Source organism: Taudactylus pleione, unplaced genomic scaffold (genome assembly GCF_031769625.1).
Source record: "Taudactylus pleione unplaced genomic scaffold, aTauple2 ptg000322l, whole genome shotgun sequence".
Lineage (NCBI taxonomy): Eukaryota > Metazoa > Chordata > Amphibia > Anura > Myobatrachidae > Taudactylus > Taudactylus pleione.
The window spans coordinates 2,700,402-2,722,457 of NW_028284723.1; the positions used below are offsets into that span (position 1 = coordinate 2,700,402).

The 22,056-nt window shown below is 40.1% G+C and overlaps 1 protein-coding gene across 2 annotated transcripts in view; it reads right to left on the reverse strand.

The window, feature by feature from the left end:
- The window catches only part of DRD2 (dopamine receptor D2), a 429,189-nt gene extending 410,616 nt beyond the window's left edge, over positions 1-18,573 (reverse strand). Inside the window, exon 1 of one of the 2 annotated variants that reach the window (XM_088443014.1) lies at positions 18,172-18,573. The gene's annotated coding sequence lies outside the window, so the exon portion shown is untranslated. Of the gene's footprint in view, positions 1-17,647 lie in introns of both variants that reach the window. The other variant, XM_088443013.1, reaches the window with a different exon arrangement.
- Between the last annotated feature and the right edge of the window lie 3,483 nt (positions 18,574-22,056).

Sequence of the window (22,056 nt, forward strand, 5' to 3'; positions counted from 1 at the left end):
TTATAGATCCTGTTCACCATCAACTTGTTAATGATGAATGAAAGTTTAGTATAAGAAAAACCTCAACCCCCCCCTGTTCCCCCCTTCTCCAACCAGCACCAGACCATTAGTGCTTGTGCTGGGATTACTGGTCACACTTTAACATGGAAACCCTCTAACATGGGAGGATATTTGCTAGGAAAAAAAACATAATTTCTGGAAGCACTGGTGTCTCTCCCAAGATCCCTAGCCAGTGGTTTTAACATTTTTAGTTAATTGATCCAAAGCCATACAGGTATTTTTTATTGCAATCATTTGTCTATGTATTTAAGGAAGCTTTACCTCCAGGCTGCCACATCCCTCTGAAGAAATCCCAATAAGGAAGAAACGTGTTAGGGCTATTTTGAGCTTATCCACATTACGCATACTGCCCCTCTGTATTTCAAGCCAACCGGGTCTTTAGCACTTCTCCCCCTCCTCACCTAAAGGACGGAGTACAAAGCTCGGGAGCTCCGCTACTGACAGCAGACCTTCAGACAGTGCTTTGGCACTGTAAAGTCTCTCTGCAGCAAAGGGATGGAGATCGAGTGTTCCGTCACCCGCACCGGATACACCCAGTCATCACACTCCCCGCTATAAGACGGAGACATGGAGCAGAGACTCAGGGCACTTTCCAGCCAAACACTCTTCTGTAGGAGACAGCTACTTAGAACAAGAGACGCTTACGGCTCTCCATTCCGATGGTCCCATCCGTGGGAAGGAGGAGGTAAAAGATTTGCCTTTCTTTTTTTTTTTTCACACCGACAGCCTTGCTATATTGTCCTTCTGAAAATAATTACACCTCCGGCAAGTCCATTATATGGCATATTTCCTTTAATTGAGACTGGAATAATATAACCATCCTAGAAGGATTTCATTTTTCACTGATACATTTATCTGGAACATTGTGTCTAAACAGAGCTACCTATATTCCAATTTCAACAAATGTTTTCAATTTATTTATACTGTGGATTCGTATATCCATACTGACATTTTTTTGGATTAAAGATCTTAGTGCAATTGTCCAAAGGAACTTTCAAAAATCAAAGGACTTTCCTTATTAATTTATTTCTATTGTGGATATCTAATTTTTTACTACATATTCTATTAATATTTACATATTATCTGTACATTTTTATGATGAACATGCTCATCTCTATAAATGTTGTATGTTTATATGCTTTTTAGAACCACAAGGGTCAGAATAAAATGTTATGCTAAATAAATATTGTTTATTTACCTTTTCAAATTTTTGGGCACATTTTAAATAATTTATACATCTATACCTCTACAACGCTGTCTATATATCTTTAATTTATAACTTTTGGAGAAGCACTATACAAAATAGTATGATCTGAATAAGCTTCTTAGGATTAAAACAATATAAATACAGTAGTTAAAAATGAAAAAAAAAAAAAAAAGTATAGGATCCCTTCTAAATACATAACCAGCCCTGAACCTTTCAGCCTTTTCTGGTCATAGAAAATCGGGGGGGGGGGGGGGGGGAACGTGGGGTTGCGCTTATTTTACATTAACCAGCACCAGGCTGAATCAGCTGAGTTGGTAATACCATAGCAGGGGACACACAGCATGGAGACCCCTTGCCATCACATTAACCAGCTCCAAACTGGTCAGCCCAGGACTGCAAATCTTTGGACAGTTGGGACCCAAAAAATAAATTGGGGTCGTACCTCCTGAGGATCTACTGGCTATTGCCCTTATCCCTGGTGGAGATGGATATGTTGTTATTGTGCAAAAATAAAATTTTAATATTGTTCTTTACAGTGGAACTACAGGCCCCAACAAGCTTGCAAGTGCTGACAGGCCCATACATTAAGGTCCCGCTTGCATCTATATACCCACTGCAAAGAAATTATTACAAAAATGAGAGGACACACACACCAATTGTTTTAACCCTTTATAAAACACACTTGAACTTCATAATTACCTGCTCTTTGAATGTGCTTGGCCCTCTTGTCCCCATGGTAGTCCAGGGCCTTGGTAAAACAAAAAAATGCAGTGACCTGAGCCATAACGGACATGCTGTGCATAAGTACAGCACTAAACCCAATAAGACATTTCCTACAATGGGCACTGCACTACACAATTGTGAAGCACTGACTGGCTAAGAGTCGGACACTCTCAGCCAGTCTGTGGATGCTGCCATAGATACCGTCAGCTGATTGGCTGAGAGTGTCCAACTCTTAGTGCTATACATAGTGTACAGCATGATCATTACAGCTCGGGTCACTGTGTTTATTTTACTAAGACCGTGGTCTACTACATGGAAAGGTGACTGAGAACTTACAAGTATTATGTAAATATGAAGTTTTAGTGTGTTTCATAAAGGGTTAAAACAACTGGTGTGTGCATGTTGTTGTTTCTGTAATATTTTCTTTACAGTGGGACTACAGGTGCCAGCGGGACCTTAATGTCTAGGCATGCCGGCACTTGTGGTTCTTCTGCTCTTCCACTGCAAAGAATAATATTAATCTATTTTTTACACATTAAAAAATCTGTCTGACACTGATGTCTGGTTTCAGTTGAAGCTGAAACCCAATGGATGAGATATGTGCGGATTTTGTGGTCGGAAATGTTGTCGATGTCGGTCAATTTAGATTGATTTTAAAATCAATGTAAAACTTACCTTTAGTAAATTTACCCCTAGCAGTGATTACATTTGTAGTATGGCAGCGTTTAGTTTTGTAGTTAAGTGTGCAAAGATTAAAGATTATATATTTACTTAGATGCAAAGGAAATAATTTAAAATACACTATTACACTTTCGTTTTTTTTATTGATTTTTATGAAATCCAATACAGTACCAAACCTGAATTCGAATCACAACACTTGAAGGTGGTTTTGCCAAAACCAAACAGGATATTTAATTAGAACCAAAACCAAAACACGGGGGTCCTTGCACATTTCTTGTTCTCAGGGCTGAAGCTGCATACACACACAACGATTTTGTTACCAACGATTTTGTGAACGACTTTATGAACGATTTTCTGTCAGATTATCTGTCAGATTTTTTAAAGTGTAATGAATGATTTTTTTGAACTACAAATGATTTTTGCATATTTCCTCAATGAAAGTTCAGTTGGTCAGTCTGACTGAACTACAAACTGCAAATGTGAACGAGCATGAATGATAAAATGTCATCGTTTTAACTCAGAAAGTGAACGATTTTTACAACGATTGAACGATAAACGATATCGTTAACGATAATTGTTAAAAAAATTGTTGTGTGTGTATGCACCTTAAATGTTGATTTTTTTTAGTCCATTGGATATTCATTAATCTCTAATCTTAAAAGGACCCAGACCTAACATGCAGATTTATCAAATCTTCTGGAAAGGATAAGTTGTAGTGTTGCCAAATAGTAACCAATCAGATTTTAGCTGTTGTTCAGTCTATTATATCACAACAAAGCTTGTTATGGTACAAAATCTGAAACAACTACATGGCTTCTTTAATTTCAGGCCACAACCACAAAGCCCCATAGTGCAAAATAACTGTTATATCTGTCCCTTTGATTTTCCTTGAGTATAGTATTGGTACTTTTGTTTATTGTCAAGCCTATCACTTACAAACTTTTCAAATTTATATTTGCTGTAAACCTTTTATTTTAACCTTTTCCCAGATCTAAAATACAGGAGCTGCTGATGTTAGAGTGTAAATATATTGCACTGTTTGAAAGATATCTTTAATTTACTAATATTGATTTGTAATTGAACATCAAGAGCCTCACTTAGTGTTTGGATTGAAGGGAAGGATTATGGCCCTGATTCAGAGCCGGACACTCTGACCAGAGCGCTCGCTCTGAATCAGGGCCCACCTCCATTAATATGGAGCGTCCTCCTGGACGCTCGAATAGCTCTGGGTCACCACCCACAGCATATACGAGCGTGCAGGATGATGGTCGCGGTGGTCTTGATCATCGCAACCATCGAAACTGCGAGCAACAGCCTGTGGTTGAGGTTTTCAACCGCAAGGCCAGGAGTGATTTTGGCTCTATCAGAGCCAAAATCACTCCCACTGACATCACTAGTGATGTCAGTGGGGCCGGCTTCAGACGGTAGGCGTTCCCATGGGAACGCCTCCGTCTGGCAGGCACTCCCCCGGCACGCCCTCAAAAGGGGGCGTGCTGTCAGTCAACATCGACAACACGCCCCCTTTGATGAGACACTACGAGCGAAGGAAAGTCCTACGCTCGTCGCGTCTCACGCATGCGCACAACGGAGCACCCTCGTCGTGCGCATGCGCAGTGCAGACCATCGACCCACTTGCGAGCGGACAGCCGCTCGCGAGTGGGTCTGAATGAGGGCCAATATGTGCTCCTGGTGCAATGCATGGGTTGCAAATGCATTCTTTTTTTTTCCTGCCTGCAGGAAAGTACTGTGTGTTTATGCATGCTGTACACACATACTACACAGCTTTACAGGTACTTGAAACTGCAATTCAGAGATGAGCTTTACGATACATCCACCTAACTCTAATTCTGTCCACCCATTGAAAATATGCAACTGCGATTACGCATGTAGTCTCACTGCGAAAATATGCAGATTATTGTAATCACAATGCCGTCGCAGCCTAACATAAGGATTCCCACTTTACCTTACACACATCCATAATACTTTGCAAGTCTGCAAAACCATTGTCAACATCGAGTAGCATTGGAGCCTCCTGCACACTTGCACACGGTCAAACTTTGCTCAGAAGTTGCTAACCTCATTTCATGCAGTGAAAACCCTAACTGCATATGGCATTGCAGTGGCTAATTTATGCACGCCCCTGTATCGTCAAACGTAGCACTCAAACGCACTGGCATGCAGGCCACCCCCTGACACCACCCCCAAATGGTCACTTCCTGTCAATCACTCTGCAATGGGTCTGTGTAGTCACTGCGATCAAAGTCCAATCACAGTGAAATCTTTACGCATGCACATATCGCAAAAATTGGTAATGAATCAGGCTCTCTAAATGAAGCCACTAGTGTACAGTAATTGCACACAAGCAATTCCATGTTTACTGTACAATGCAATGTATTAAAACTTGCAATAATTGCTTTATAAGTGGTATTTTTTTGTGACTTTCTCTATTGTGTAGAGGTGATCACATAGCAAGAATATTCAGGTGATTGTTACCCATCCATGAACATAAATGCCAGGTGAATTCCACTGAACCCTTCTTGAGCTATGGGTTTGTAGTGCATATTGCATCACTGAATGTGTGACCAGACAATGCTTTACACACACACACACACACACACACACACACACACACACACACACACACACACACACACACACACACACACACACACACACACACACACACACACACACACACACATACATACATACCCAAATTTCCACATGTAAATTGGGTCAAAAAAGACTGTCCCCTAAACCATGCCAGATCTACTGGTCCAGTGGGGGGTCGGATAAATCCCAGGTGGGACTCAATGGCTTAGTGCCCAACCCTCTACCTTATGGAGGAGGGATAGATATTTGCAGATTACTGTGACCTAGCACCCTCCTCAGTCATGTGCTCTTTACTTTAAAGAGAAAACAATTAGCTGTTCCCTCTCTTGATCCATCCTCTATTCTGTATCACATTAAAGGGGCTCGCTCCACTGTTGCTGTGTTTTGGGTGGTTACATCTTCCTCTGCGAGCAGTCACTAATGTGCTGCTATCATGCTGTCCCTATTCCCTCCCTTCCCTGAGACCATGTCCCTGCATTTTACTTCCTGAGTTCCCATGTTTTTCTCTACTCTACCCTATCTGTATCTTTACCTCCCCTAGTCTCTGATACATTTTTTCTCTTCCCTAAATCTGTCCATATATTTCCCTAGTCTCTGCCCCTTTCATCCCTCTATTCTACCTCTATCATATTCTACCATAGTCATTGCCCCCTTCTTTACTCTATTCTGTCTTTACCTTCTCCTCCAAAGCTTATCAGCTATAGGGCTGTATGTATTATTTATTGCAATTTGACTCCGATACATCCCACCAGTTTGCACATACTGCACATTTTTAAATCCGGTTACCTGCCAGGATTCTCTTTTGGAATAGAGCTGTACTCAGTAAAGAAGTGACTTACGGGTTTATGACCTGGGAGTCCTAATGCTCAAGCCATGGGGTAACAGAGGCAGGAAACCCTCTCTGTGGGCTTCTTGTGGAAAGAAGCCCATAGATTTCTACAGGCAAGGCCATCTATATATGGTGCATTACTACCATCTGGGGAATTGGCTAGAATTAATGTTATCTGTTGAAATGGGCTGTCTAGTATAGCTATGTGTTGTAAGGGTGTAACAATGCAGTGTGGGAGTTGATATTATGGTATAGATGCTTTGCATTCATACATATGCAATTGTAAAGCACCCACACATATAATAGATCTAAAAGAACTGGTGCCACTAAAGGTCAATGTATGGGAAGTTCTTGGTTTGGTGTTTATGTTGACTCTTTTTCTGCAACACTGATGACAGACTTGATTTGATACTCAACGCTACTGTAAGCAGAAACATGTCATTGGCTTGCGTCACTAAAAATGTCTACACATGCAATGCAAAGTTTGGGGAGTAATCACAAGTTTTGTTTGACCACTTAAGGTAAAGTTAATGTATTGTGCTTTGTTACATACTTTGTGAATTATATATTTTATGTAATGTGTTATTTTTAACAATATATGTTAACTAAAGATTTTGAGTGCTTCCGGTTCTTTTGGATCTTTTATGCTATTTTCCATGGATGACATTATATAAGAATCACACAGGGGAGGTAACCTATGTAGTTATATTTCTTCCCTTCCAACCCTCTGACAGCTGGCCCCTCCCCTTTAGCAGTGTACCATTGCCCTCCAGTGGGCCCATCCCATTGCTTTTCACTGATAGGCCCATCATTGTCCCATGCTGACACTGGCATTTAATCTGCCCACACTTATCTTCTGGGATATCTCACTCCTTTTCTGGTGGGTGGCAACATTTTAACTAAAATGTGAACTATTACTACATACCAGCATTAAAATAGGTCATTTGTTACAGACAAGTTACACTAATCAGATACTGTAGTGCCAAAGACCAAACCTAATATGAGCCTCAATAACCAGGCTAGTCATGGTCTTCACCTTTAGCAGCCATCTTTCCCTTTAGAATGTTATTACTTATTGATTGACCCCCCCCATTATTATGCAAGTAAGTATTATGGCTGGAGAGGCATTGGCTAGTATCAGAGCCAGATTTATATATATATGAACTTGAGGGTTCATGTGGGCATTATACAAAGGTGCAGCCATATATAGTGCTGGAAATTTGGTGTGTTTAAATCAGGAATGTGCAGAAAAGGTAGACACCTGCCATACACTTTTTACTCCACGGTTTTGACTAAAAAATTATTAGAATAATACAAAGAAGATATTTATAATATTTTCTTAAAATTTTACTTATTTTCATAGTAAAAACTAGGGAGTATACATAAGTGTGACAGGTAGGGTTCTGCCTAACCTGACCGCACATCACTGGTCTAAGCCGAGTTCAGTGCAGGGAGCTGGTTACTGTAATAGCAAGGTTGCAAAGACAGGGCAGTTAAAGAATGGTCAGAGTCTGAGTAGAGATCAAAATATCTGGAATATAGGACAATTACAGCAATCCAACACAGTACAATACATGCATATGCACATCTATACCAGCCACTCATTACAAATTCCAATTCTAACACTACCTACTGACATTTAAAATATATGAATGTAGAACTTCAGGACAGGATACTTACACAGCATTTTGAGATGTATCTTAAATATGTGCAATTCAATATACATACTCAATTTTGGGGATCTAGTCAATAAACCTATGATCGGGGTGCCGGCGCTGTAAATCCCGGCGCCGGAATCCTGACCCACTGCCAGAACACTGATGCTGGAATCCCAACATCAGTTGAGATGTCGATGCTGAAATCCCTACAGTCAGCATCCTGATCGTAAGTATAGCAGGCCGGGATAGCTGTTAGCCATGAGGGGGAGGGGTTAGGTGTAGGCACCACAGGGGGGGTTTGGGTTAGGCTGCGGGAGGGGAAAATTAGGGTTAGGTTCCACCAGGGGGGCTTAGGGTTAGGCACTAAGGAGGGTGGGTTGGGTTTAGACACTCAGGGGGGAGGGTTAGGTTTATGCAGTAACCGGGAGGGTTAGGGTGCCGGAAGTGATGGTTAGGGCTACAGGGTGAAAAGGGGAAGGTTAGGATACTTACCTAGTCCATGTCAGGATTCTGAGCATCATAATGCCGTTGTCGGTCTTTTGATAGCCGGTATCCCGACTGCTGGTCTCCCATACCCAACCCTCAATTTTGTTACTATAATTTTTATTGTATGTTTTGGCGAACATACTGGATGCTTCATGGTGCATTTTAATAGAGATACACTGAACAAAATCAAAATAAAGGTCTGAATACATTTATGTGAGTACAATTTTAACACTGATGTCTATATACACTTAGATGACTTTACTTATTTGTGTAAGTGGAAGTGTGCATAAATAGGAAAAATATAGTGTGAGTGTCATATCAATAATGCAATTTTAGTGTGGCAGAGGTATATGATATTTTATAACAAAAAATGGATAGAGCGCTCCGTGGTAATTTGTTCTAATATGATATGATGGTTATTTCTAGATAGATCTAACTAACAGTCTAAATGATGTACTGGTGGGCAAGAACTTTGGGCTGGATGTTCAGGACAAGAGTCCTATTATTATGGAAATAGTCCGGTATCCAAATGCAAAGTCCCAAATAGTGAGATAATGTATGTTTCTCCCAATTGTGGATATTACAGTCTAATCGTAATGCCTCTCTGGTGTGCAGTAACTTGAGGCTGGTTGTTGCCGGCAGATGATGTATATAAATAAATCAGGTGGGCAACATCTGTCGGCAGAGTATTCGCACGTTTGAATTTTTTACATTAGGTCAGCAAAAACTGTAGGCAGATTGTTGCTTTAAACGAACCACAGTCTGGATAATTGTGAAATGCAGTCTCCTTCACCTCCACTTGCCTCACCACCTCAGAAGAGGAACGCAGTATCAGAGTGACAGGTATAACGGAATGCAGTATCATAAGGTAGGAATATGGTGACTTACCTAACCTTGAAGTCTGCTGGTCCTGTATCAATCTTTGTCCATAATCACTGCATGTGAGTGTATGTGGGGAGACTATGTAGTAAGGATGACTGAGTAATTAATAATAATAATAACTGTTTATTCAACAGTATAACAAAGGAAGAAATACCCTTCAAACAGGGATTGATAGTTAATAATCACAAATGGGTATAAGTGAGTGCCCCAACGCGTTTCATCTCATTAAGAGACTTTTTCAAGCAGTTTAAGGAATTGTGGATAATTCCTGAGAGAGCAGCTAGTGGTTAAACACCCTCCCTATTAGCGCCGACTGCTTTTTTCTTGTCTTCTATATGATATTTTATACTACTGTACAGTATACTTATTTACCTGCACATAATATTGTTACTGCCTATTTACTGTCACACCAGTACTGATAAACGGTTTGAACTGCATACTGTATAAAGTGGTCAATTTAATTAAGAGGGAGTTGGATCTTGCAAGGCATTTGCATGCCAAATTTGCACAGCGATTGGCATTAACAATTCAATTCCAAGCTTGCATTTTAAGGTAAAAAATGTCTGGACACAGGGCCTGATTCAGAGGCGCTCACAAAAAGCGAGTGCTCACCCTGAATTAGGGCAGGTGCTTGGTTTTTAAGTTGCGGTCTCTTGGCCGCTCGCATAGCTGTGGGTTACCACCCATAGCCTATGCAAGCGGCCATGATGATGGTCGCGATGGTCAAGACCATCGCAATCAATGGGCTTGCGACGAGACCCTTGTGGTAGGGTCTTGTGGCCGCAAGAACCAGAGAGCTTTCGGCTCTAACAGAGCCGGAAGCTCGCTCACTGACATCACTGGTGATGTCAGTGAGGCCGCCAACAAACGGCAGGCGTTTGCTTGGGAACGCCTTCGTTTGTGAAGCCACCCCCTGGTCACGCCTACAAAAGGGGACGAGCTGTTGATCAACATCGACAGCCGCCCCTTTTGTAGTGAGTCCCAGAGCATGAGCACTGGCCCACCATCGACCGGGTTGCGAGCGCACATCGCTTGTGACCGGGTCTGTATCAGCCCCACAGTGCAGAACCTCTGGTACACCTATCTCAATGAATGAGCATGTAGTTGGAGTTGTTTAAGTAGTATAATTTGGTCAATAAAGATGTCCATTTTCAGGTGAATTGTCTAAAAAGTTTGGTAATGGGTTTAATGAAGTGTGATGTGTTGTATTGATGGGTTTTAGAACTTGCAGATGGGAGCTAAAATTGTTTTTTTCCAAAGCTTTTAAAACTTGTAAAATCAACTCTGAAAAAATCACTTTACAGACATTTTTCTGTAACCCAAAATATTGTAAAGTCTTTAATTTGCTGAATAAAGCTTGCCAGCTATCATTTTTCCTCCATTAATAAAAAATACAAAAGTCAGTCATTTGATACATTTTAAGAGCCTCCAGTACTTTCCTTCATGAATAGCTTTCCGTACGTTCCTGCTATCTTAGTTGCTACTTTTTTGGGGTCCAGGATGGTTTCCCCACATTTTCATGTACTTCTGCCAGGTCACTTATTGTAGAAAAGTTGGAAGTGTTTTGAATTTCCACTTCTAATTGAGTTCTGCATTTCACAGGTGTATGCAAGTTCTATGATGCCAATTTACTTTTGCAAACTTGCATCTAATTGAGCATAACCCCAGCCCCAAAACAAACATACATACATATACAGCTGTGTTCATTATGTTCTGATGGTGGTCCTGATTGCAGGCAGCAGTCTCAAAGTGTACAATATTGCCTAGTTTACCAATGGTTTCTTCTCTACATGAATTATGACTCAGGATTACAACTATAACATAAAGAATATACAAGAATACAAAAATTGCTACTGGTTGATAGTCATTTATTTTCACATAAAACACAGGTTGTATAAAAGAAATAAATAACTAATATAAGTAACCTGGACAGCAGCATCTGCCATTCACAGCCTTGTGATTCTAAAATACTGTGATAACTGTCTTCTCTGTACAGGGTTCAGATGCCACCTACTGGCATTTAATGATTTTGTCACGTATGTTTGTATTCTATTCCTACCATGACCTCAAGCTTTCTAATTCATTCTCAGTTTCAAGAGAAAAAAGTAAAAAAAAGAATATTCACATACAATTGTCTATAACAACAGATACAACTATTTTACAACACAAATATTTATTATATATACATGCCCCCAGATTAAGCACATTCCTAAACCCCTGGAAACTATATTGTCTTGATTCTCATAGTCTTATTCATGGTTCTTAAACCAGTGACTACAATTTCTTAAGTAATGATGTTTAAGAAAGCTGTCTTGTTAATGTGAAGTTAATATACTTTGCACTGATGTTCTGAAATTGCTATATTAGTAGAGACGCTAGAGATGATTTATCGTACAGATACAATTTGTGTATTTTCTCTGTTCTGATATTATGTGACTGCTTTCACACCAATTGCGAACAGGCAAATACAGTATTTGCTCTACATGATGAGTGAATTAGGCGGGATCAATAAGTAGGTATAATGATCAAACCACACTTGTTCTCTAAGTTTAGAGCAAGGCTAAAAAAAACCCACAAGACTTAGCATAAATACTGTACTTAGTTAGTGAGCGAGCATGTACAACAGGATTCACTCAAATACTAGCTGACACAAAAGACCTAACTTACAATTGGTTGCTCAATTTGCAATAAATATCTATTTTGCATAATTTTACAATTATTTGTGAGCCATACTCCAGTAATAAAGTATTATTTCTAATAGGATGACATGAACTGTAACAAATGAGTGCCAACATGTTCGTACAGTAGCTACACAAATTTTATATTGAGAGTAAACTGACCAGGAGGTTTTCCAGATTTTCATATGGGTAATCGCATGGAAGCTCCAGACTTACAGTATAGCTGCAGACCACCTACAGTAAGGGAGCCTCCACAAACAATGTTATAAAATATCATTTTGTTACTTAGAAATGTAGGTAGATATAGATGAGATACGAAACAGAGATGTGCACCTTAACTGACTGTAGTCACAATATAACTCGCTGTTAGACTTTCATACTTATGCATTGTAGTGAAGATGTCATACCAGCTCCGAGTATATGATTTCCCCACCTCAACATCATCTGTCCAATATCAGATGATGTTGAGGTGGAATAGCTTTTTGCTGTGTAGAGATCAACCTCATTTAGGTCATCAGATGACACGTCAGTGGTGGTGGACATGTATGCATTACAAACACACGACTGTCTTCACTGCCATAACAGAGAAGATCTTCACCATTCAGGCAATGCTAAATACTGGAAAGTTGTATTTTAAGCTACAGTATCACTGATAAATGGGAAGTGAAAATTACAAATATTGTCCTTTAGGGGCCAATTCAATTAGCAGCAATATGTCGCCAAACATCCTGCTATTTAAATAAAAAAATCCATAAAAGGTTCAAAAAGTTAGATAATAAAAATGGTATAATGCTTACAGTATTAACCCTGCAAAGCATGAAAATCACTCACTGTCATTCCTCTAAAAGTTCACACTACCCAAAGTCCACACATAAATATAAAATAATACAGCATGCAAATGTCACTGGATTTCTCTTTTCGTGAGAGCTGGCATTTTGAAATTATGAATGTGAGTCATTAGAAGTTATGTTTTTTAAAGTTCTGTAGAAGTATTTTCATATTGGTAAAGTTGACTTCATGGACTGTATCAGGACATTGCTACATTGTTATCTAGAACCATTGGCATGTTTTCGAATAAACCATGGGATGGATTAACAACTAAGGTCAACATATTTTTATTAGCTTCCACCGTGACATTTCTGATTATTATTCTTATGTTGATGTTGGAGAAACACAACAATAAATAATGGTTAAAATGAAGCCTCTAAATCAGGGAGCACCTTATGATGAAAGTGAGGTGGTGCACTGATAAAGACAACCAACAGTAAGAAAAGTACACTCTATGGATATATAGCCCAAATTGTTTCACTGTATCATGCAATAATTCTGTTTTTGCCTGTATTTGTTTCATGGACCCACTTTCACAGTCACCTAGTTGTCTGTATTTTGCCTTTAGTGAGAGTGTTAATGACTGTAAACATGGCCATAAATGCCAATGTAGAAGAAAATGAAGAACTTGCTAGAGGGCCCAACAGTGCCGGTGGACCTTCAGGGAGATTCCATTTTCTGTCCTTGTAATAGCGCCCAACCAGGGTAACTGCCATAAGTGCTGCTCCTGGCACTCCCCTCCTCTGCAATTTCCTCTATACCAAGCATTCAGAGTACAATATCATGGTGTCCATGTGATCCCTGCTGCATGACCACTAAGACAGCAAGGCATTTGCATGAACTGCTGCTCTCTAGTGTTCCATTATAAATTTTTGCTCACATGGAAAGAGAACTGTGATGTCCCTTGCCTCTTTAAATGGGAAGTGCAGAGTGGAACCAGCCAGGATAGGAGAGGAAATGGAAGGGGTGCTAGTGTGCTCCTCAATACAAGTATTGGAAGCACCATGAATATTTTACTATGGTGCTCACAAATATCTAATTGTGCTCCTGATTTGAAATACAACACATATGTATGTTGGGCAGCTTCTCATTGGTGACTCTGGTCTGATAAAGACAGGGATTATGCCCTTGCTTTGTAGAAAACTGATTAAAGTTAGAGAGCATGTTCACCTATAGTGATGATAGAGGGTCATGGTCAAATGGAAACTCAGAGCTCCCACTTCGCCTTCCTAGTACACATGTTATTTCCATAACATAAAGAATGAAGAGCCACACAGTACAAGGACCTAGTGCATCTGAACATTAAAGACCTGAGCACGTGTGAAAACATTAAAGACCTGAGCACGTGTAAAAGCTTTTAGAGAAGTAAATGATGCTACTGTTGCTATATACAGTTCAGAGATTCTATAATGAACAAAATATCTGTCCTATATAAATATTTACTTATTCATTAATCATAAGAACATATTGTAATCTCTTGAGCACATCCACATTTTTATGGCATTTTCCATGGCTCTTGACAGACACTTTCCCTCTTACCACAACATTAGTCCTTGAATAGAGAGCTAAGCTGGAATAGTTTTTGAAATACTCTACATGTGTAATTGCTATTGAAGAACTTTATAGTGGTATTATTTTAAGTAGATCACTGTAAAACAATTAAAATAATGTTATTAATTTATTATATATATATATATATATATATATATATGTGTGTGTGTTCTAAACAGCAAGCAGTCAGAGGTTTATGCATGATATTAAAAGGCAGCCAATCAATAACCAATAAATAAAGCTGACAAAATTGTGAATAGGGTTGCAATTAAATGGAAAATAATATAAAGAAATGTACACAGTAGCATGACAATATTAAAACAAAATAACGCAACACCAACTTCAGAGATATAGGGCCAAATGTAATAGGGTGAGAGTTTAGAAAATGTGAGAGTTTAGCAGTAAAACTCTCATACTAAGGGGTCTATTTACTAAGCAGTGTTAGGAGACAGAGAGAAAACTGATAAGGTGCCAGCCAATCAGCTCCTAACTGCCATCTCACAGGCTGTGTTTGAAAAATGTCAGTTGGGAGTTGATTGGCTGGCACCTTATCACTTTTCACTCTTCACTTTTCACTTCTTCTAACACTGCTTAGTAAATAGACCCCTTGTACATTGATCGAGTTGTATTTTCAAAACCGGAAACACCTGGATGAGAGTTTATATCTTGAGTTTTTTGAGTCTGAAAAACATGCAAGTTTGCATGTTCTGTGACTGATTACATTGGCAGAGTTTAAAAATGTGAGTTTTCTCTCACATTTTCTAAACTTTCACCCTATTCCATTTGGCCCATAGTCATTTTACAATATTATAAATGTCCATGTACAATTTGGGAAGGATAGTTGCATTATAATGCGTTATTCAGTCCTCCGTACTAAGGTTGCAGGCTGGCTGACTGTAGTTATAGCAGTTGGCAAAATTACATTATGCATCCAGTAGGAATACTATGTGCCTTACAGTATGAATCCTTTACTAACCATTCCTTATACCCTTACTTTACAAGTGACTTGTGGAGGCTAATTAGCTTTGACCTACACTAATTACGGTGCTTTATGGTGCTTTAGCTTTATATGAAAGGTATGTCAATGACATATAATACATTATCATGCCACCTTTGTACAAACAAATCACACGTTGACCCAAAAAATAACACTTAGTTGATTTTCACAAACTAAATGACTTTGAGTAAATAACCATATCAACAGCAGCATTACAAACAAAAATCATTATTTTCGCCCATACTTAAATCAATGATTATGTGACATGCTTCAATGTTTACCTTATGGGACAAAAACGAATTGTATAGAACAATTGAAGTGTGGTGACAATATGTGACAATGCTTAAAATGATATTATGCACCTAAAGTAAATTAACCAAGCTTTCATTTTGTAGAGTGAAAGAGATAACAATGGATCACAGTTCATTACAATTAGCACATATTATATAGAACAATTCAAATATGGGATTTTTTAAATGAACAAATGCATGGTCTGTGATACACTACTCTATTTCATAACTGTGGATAGGAGTCAAGTCCTTAGGTTGAAACAATCTCTGAGTACATTGTTAGGGCTATTTTACTGAAAGAGGATAATGGTATCTGGTCACATCCTAAAGCAGTGTTTCATTAAGTTTTAACCAATGCTTATGGTGATCTCATATAAAACTGGAATGAGGTGATAGCCAAACAAATGGAAATAAACAGAAAATGAAATTGAGGTAGGTAAATAGAAAGATAGAAAAAGTATCCAAAAGGAAGTATATATGGAGAGTGAGCGAGGAAGAGGGAGTGAAGGATAGAGGATAGATATGAATGAGATATAGATGTTGAAAGAAATAGAGCAACAGATGCAAATATAAAAGGAGTGAGAAAAAAAATGTTCTTCTGACGATAAAAAATACAGGGTTACACTGAACAGCAGATTTTAAATGCAGCTTTATATAGTACACACATCTTTAGCTGTGCTTTATAGAGAATATTGAGTCATTCACATCAGTCCCTGCCTTGGTGGAGCTTACAACCCATATCCTTACCATATGTACAGACACACACATACAGCTAATTATATTTAGAGAAATGGGAAAAAATTGAGAATGTACTGTAAGAGTGGAGAAAGCACAATATCACTTTAAAGAGGAAGACTGAAACCCAGAAGGCAACAATTCATTGGGAAATCTTTTCATATTAAATAAAATGAGCCACATGTTTCAAACATGCTATGTAATTGTTCTTGTCATCATGAAATCAATATTATTTATTTAAACTTAACCCTTTCCTGTGGTTCAAGTTCAAATTAAGTGATCTAGGTAAAGTCCTCTTTTAACACATACTGTACACCAAAAAAATCAATATAAGTATGGACCATCCTTTAGCTATAATCAACTAATTAAATAGGAAACAGGACAACATTATTTATGCTGTGACATTTTCTAACAGCATAATGACCTCAAAGATATGTACATGTACACATACTTTTTTTTTTTAAAGAGCCATCCTCTCTAACAGTGTATTCTTGATGCTAAAGAGTTAATATCTGGCTGGGAATAAAGGTCTGCAAACCACAAGGGGACTAAACTGCCCTGCACTGTCTTATAGAGAAGATTTGTCAAAGTCTGCTCTTTAAACCTCTCATTTCTAAAGTGAATTGCTTATACAGGAAAAATGCATACATTCTTAAGTGCACTTTATCATAAAAAGAATATTACGTTTCTCCAAAGATACCTTTCTGCAAATATGGTTGTAATAATGTGCTTAGAAAGAGTGATTATTGTATTAAATAATGGATGAGTGTAAAGCATATAAGTAAATAATATAATAGGCAGCTGTATGTAGTCATAGATACATAGAACTATCCACCTTGTTTAAACAAAGCTACACTGAAGGATATACACACAAGTGTGTAATATGCTCTACATATTGTAATTGATTTTAAAAATAAAATAGCCTATATAAAAGTGCTTATAGAAAGCTGACCACTCATTGATCAGTCTTACCACTTGCAACAACTGTATAACACACGCAGGGTGACAGCTTTAATGCACAATATGACCACACAGGTTTGTGGCCAAATTGGACAAGACCCAGCCATTTGACCTCTCAGCTGGATCACTTGTGACACCATTTGAGACTATTAGAGTGGTTGGAAGATGACCTCCCACACAGGTTGGCTTGGACAAAACCAAACATGCTCAATATCGATCCGATCAATACTTGCTGCCATGTCCACTAACTTTATATTATTCTCTTTTAAATATATTTCTGTGTTGAGATTTTGCAGATACTATTTTCGAAAGTTCATATATCACCCAAGACTATTATAGACATTAAGAAATTAAGATGATTTCTAATTAGCAAAACAAGTCATGAAATAGTGATATTAACCCTATCAATGAAGATTTAAGTAGATATATGTGTGACGGGTGTCAATGTTTATTAAACATATTGTCTTACCTTCAAGCCATAAGACTCAGCAGAAATGATGCATCACAATGTTTTGGCTGCTTCTGTAGGTCCACAATACTTTCTGGGTCCTTAGTTTTAAGGAGTTTCCATAATCAATACGATCGAGGCCACACAGAAAAGATGCACATGGGAAAGAGATATGCTTGAAGAACTCAAATTTGTGATAGGTAGTAGTAGGTTATCTGTTTACAATTAATTAAACTTAGTCTGTGTATGCAGAAGTGCCCAATGTCTGACTTCTCAGCTTGCTGTTGTACTTCTGAGATAAACAGTGAAATAGAGAAGCATGAGTTTCATTCACTGTTGCTTCTTGTAACAAATGGGACAAGTGTTCGTGGTTTTGGCATTACACTTTCGATCTTTGCTACCTTGAAACAGGAACTTTACAGATCATCCAATGTTTTATTCCAGAATGTAAGATGCATGTGCAGCTCAGCTGAGATCATCAAACTTTGCCAGCAATCCTGCATAATCAGCGCTGCCTCTTTATATACAGCTGTGCAAGAAATTACCTCACAGGGATTTCTCGTGTTTTATTTCTCTTCGTGTTGCATCAAATAGACTTGTATTTTCCAACTAATTATGAAGCAGTTATTGCAGCCAGCAGCGTCTGCATCAGGTCTGAATAAGCAGCTCATAAATGACATGAAGAGGAGAGATCGCTGTTGCTACAAGCAGAGAAATGTGAATTCAGCACCGGAGATTGGACAGCTCTGTGGATAGCTCAGGTGCGGAGGCTGAATGCTGCTTTAGGCAACCACTTATTTCTTATATTGTCTTCTCTTGTCCCTCCTGCTGGATAATTTCTGCCTTTTATATGTCCATCCTTTTCTACTCCTTTAATTCCCTCCCCTTCTGTAAGGCATTATAGTCAGTTACAGGCAAAGCAGTTTGTCACTTACCTTTTTTATCACTGGGATCTTCCCCATGAAAAATATTTTTACTGTCATGGAGATGGATCAGAGGAGCCTAGTCTTTACTTTATATAATGATTCCAAGCAATTGTTTCTCATGTCTTTAAAACACTCCTCCCCCGACACAATTCGCCCCCTTCCCTTTACAGCCCGTCTTTCCTTTAGATGTTTTTCATGCATTTACATTTGTGATGTCCTCATCTGTCAGTGTGAGTTCATATTTTGCTCAAAACACTGTTGTTATAGATCATTTTATACATTGCACTAACTTGCATGTGGAAAAGTGCAAGCTTTTATTATAATGATGTATAGAAGTGGACTTTCAATGTGATACTCATTATAGTTAGTTTAGCAATACTGTGTATTTCTGCTCCTTGATCATTAACAGCAGATCAGAGGTTATCAACTCAATGTTTCCATAACATTCATTAGTAGATAAAAGCTGCGAGGAGGTGTTTGAACTGTACACACAAACAATCACATACTCGGTTACCTTTCAGGCTAAACCTAAATAACTCGTTACATTTAATGTTAAGCCCAAAATATAGTTACTGCCTTTTGCAGTTAAATGTTTTACATATTTATTTATTATTTAAAGCTGGAGCACCACTTCCATAGAAAAATGTTTTATTATTGTGCCCCTCCCCTTAACCAGCGTCTCTGTCCAGGAAACCAGCTGCCTGTCAGAGCCCCCTAGGCTACATATTGCACAACCATTACAGAACATACAAATCAATTTAGTTTACCAACTGTAAATGGCAAGGGAGGGTTGTGTGGTTGGTAATACCACTCGCAGGGCCGGTGCTAGACTTCTAGGCACCCTAGGCAAAACTTGTGCATGCGCCCCCCCCGTACTCATTTAGCCCCTCAGGTGAAAATGACTTTGCACAGGTGGAGTGGCGGATGAGTTCTGTGTTAAAAAAAATATTTATAATAAATATATATATATATATATATATATATATATATATATATATATAAAACACAAAACTTATCCGCCACTCCATCTTTGCAAAGTCATTTTCAGATGAGGGGTTAAATGAGTACGAAAAGGGGGCGCAGGCAGAAGTATGTATATATACACACACACACATATATACAGTGTATATATACAGTATATATATATATATATATATATATATATAGTACATACACATACACACACACACATAGTATCAGGGGTGTAACTAGAACTTTTTGGGGCCCATAGCAACATTTTTAAGGGCCCCCCTAACTTAGGTTTTACACAATGCCCACAGTAGTAGTTCCCCTAAAGCACTAAATGCCCACTTGTAATGGTGCCCCTTATGCAATGCCCCCAGCAGTGCACCCAGTAGTAAAGGCCTCTGTAGTGCCCCAGTAGTAAGGGCCCTGCAGTGCCCCCAATAGTAAGGCCCCTGTAGTGCTCCCATATGATGCCCCCAGTAGTAAGGCCCCTGTAGTGCCCCAATAGTAAGGCCCTGTAATGCGGACCCTGTAATGCCCCCTGAGTGCCCCCAGTAATGCGGCAGCTGTAATGCCCCCAATAGTGCAGCCCTTGTAATGCCCAGAAAGAGTGCGGCCCTTGTAATGCCACCTGAAGTGCCCCCCGTAGTGCAGCTCCTGTAATGCCCCCTGTAGTAACTCCAGTAGTGCAACCCCTGTAATTCCCTCTGAAGTGTCCCCAGTAGTGTGGCCCCTGTAGTGACCCCAGTAGTGTGGCAGCTGTAATGCCCCCTGTAGTGCCCCCAGTAATGCAGCTGCTGTAGCCAGGGCCGGCGCTTTCACTAGGCAAGGTTAGGCAGCTTCCTAGGGGCGCCGGCAACTAGAGGGCGCCCGGCCCTACGATCGCCTCCTCCCATTTGCCGGGTTCCTGCTGAGATTGTGTTACCAGTGGGCACCCGGCTCCTTCTCTACCCCCACCGACGGCAGCCGACTCCCTACCAACCACTAGCCGTACGATGGTGCTCACTCCTGAGCTCCGTCTTCCAGATCCTGTAGTGCACTATGGGAGTGACGTCATGACATCAGCGGGCTCCAGGGACAGGCGGCAGCAGGCACTGGAGCGGGGTTTAAGGTAAATGTTTTTCTATGTATGTATGTATGTGTGCACGCGGGGTGGAGGGCCGCATCACTGGGGGCACTACAGAGGCCGCACTGGTGGGGGCATTACAGGGGCCTTACTATAGGGGCACTACAGGGGCCTTTACTACTTGGGGCACTGCAGGGGGCATTACAACTGGGGGCACTACTACAGAGTGCATTACTTTTAGGGGCATTATTACTGCTGGGGGGACTGTGTAAGGGGCATTACAGTGGGCATTGCATAAGGGGCACCATTACAAGTGGGCATTTAGTGTTTTAGGGGAACTACTAATTTGGGCATTGTGTAAGACCCAAGTTAGGGGGGCACCTTAAAAATGTTGCTATGTGCCCCAAAAAGTTCTAGTTACACCCCTGCTACTGTGTGTGTGTGTGTATATATATATATATATATACATATATATATATATACATACTGTATATGTGTGTGTGTGTATATATATATATATATATATATATATATATACACACATGCTTTGCCTGCGCCCCCCTCAATTAGCCCCTCAGGTGAAAATGATTTTGCACCAATGGAGTGGCGGATAATTTTTGTGTTTTATATATATATATATATATATATATATATATTTATATAAAATTTTTTATATATTATAACTATTGTCTTTTAAAACAGAACTCATACGCCACTCCACCTGTGCAAAGTCATTTTCACCTGAGGGGCTAAATGAGTACGGGGGGGGCGCAAGGAGAAGTTTTGCCTAGGGTGCCTAGAAGTGTAGCACTGGCCCTGGCTGTAATACCCCCAATAGTGCGGATCCTGTAATGCCACCAATAGTGCGGCCTCTGTAATGCCCCCTGAAGTGCCCCCAGCAGTGCGGCCCCTGTAATGCCCCCTGAAGTGCCCCCAGTAGTGCCCCTTGTAGTGCCCCAAGTAATGCGGCCCCTATAGTGCCCCCAATAGTGTGGCCCCTGTAGTGTGGCCCCCTGTAATGCCCCTAGCAGTGCGGCCTCTGTAGTGCCCCCAGTAATGCAGCCCCCCACCCCGCTCTCACAGACACACACATATATACGTACATAAATTTAAAAAAAACCACTTACCTTACACCCCGCTCCAGTGCCTGCTGCCGCCTGTTCCCGGCACCCGCTCCTCAGAACTATGAGAGTGACATCATGACGTCACTCCCATAGTGCACTGTGGGACCAGGAAGATGGAGCTCAGGAGTGAGCTCCGACATCCGGCTAGCGCCGGGGGGGGTTGGTAGTTAGCCGGGTGCCGCCGAGCCGGGGGGAGCTAGGTAAGGAGCCGGGTGCCTGCTGGTAACACAATCTCAGCGAGCACCCGGGAAAATGGGAGGGGGTGATCATAGGGCCGGGCACCCTCTAGTGGCTGGCGCCCCTTGTAAGCTGCCTAAGCTTGCCTACTGGAAGCGCCGGCCTGACCAC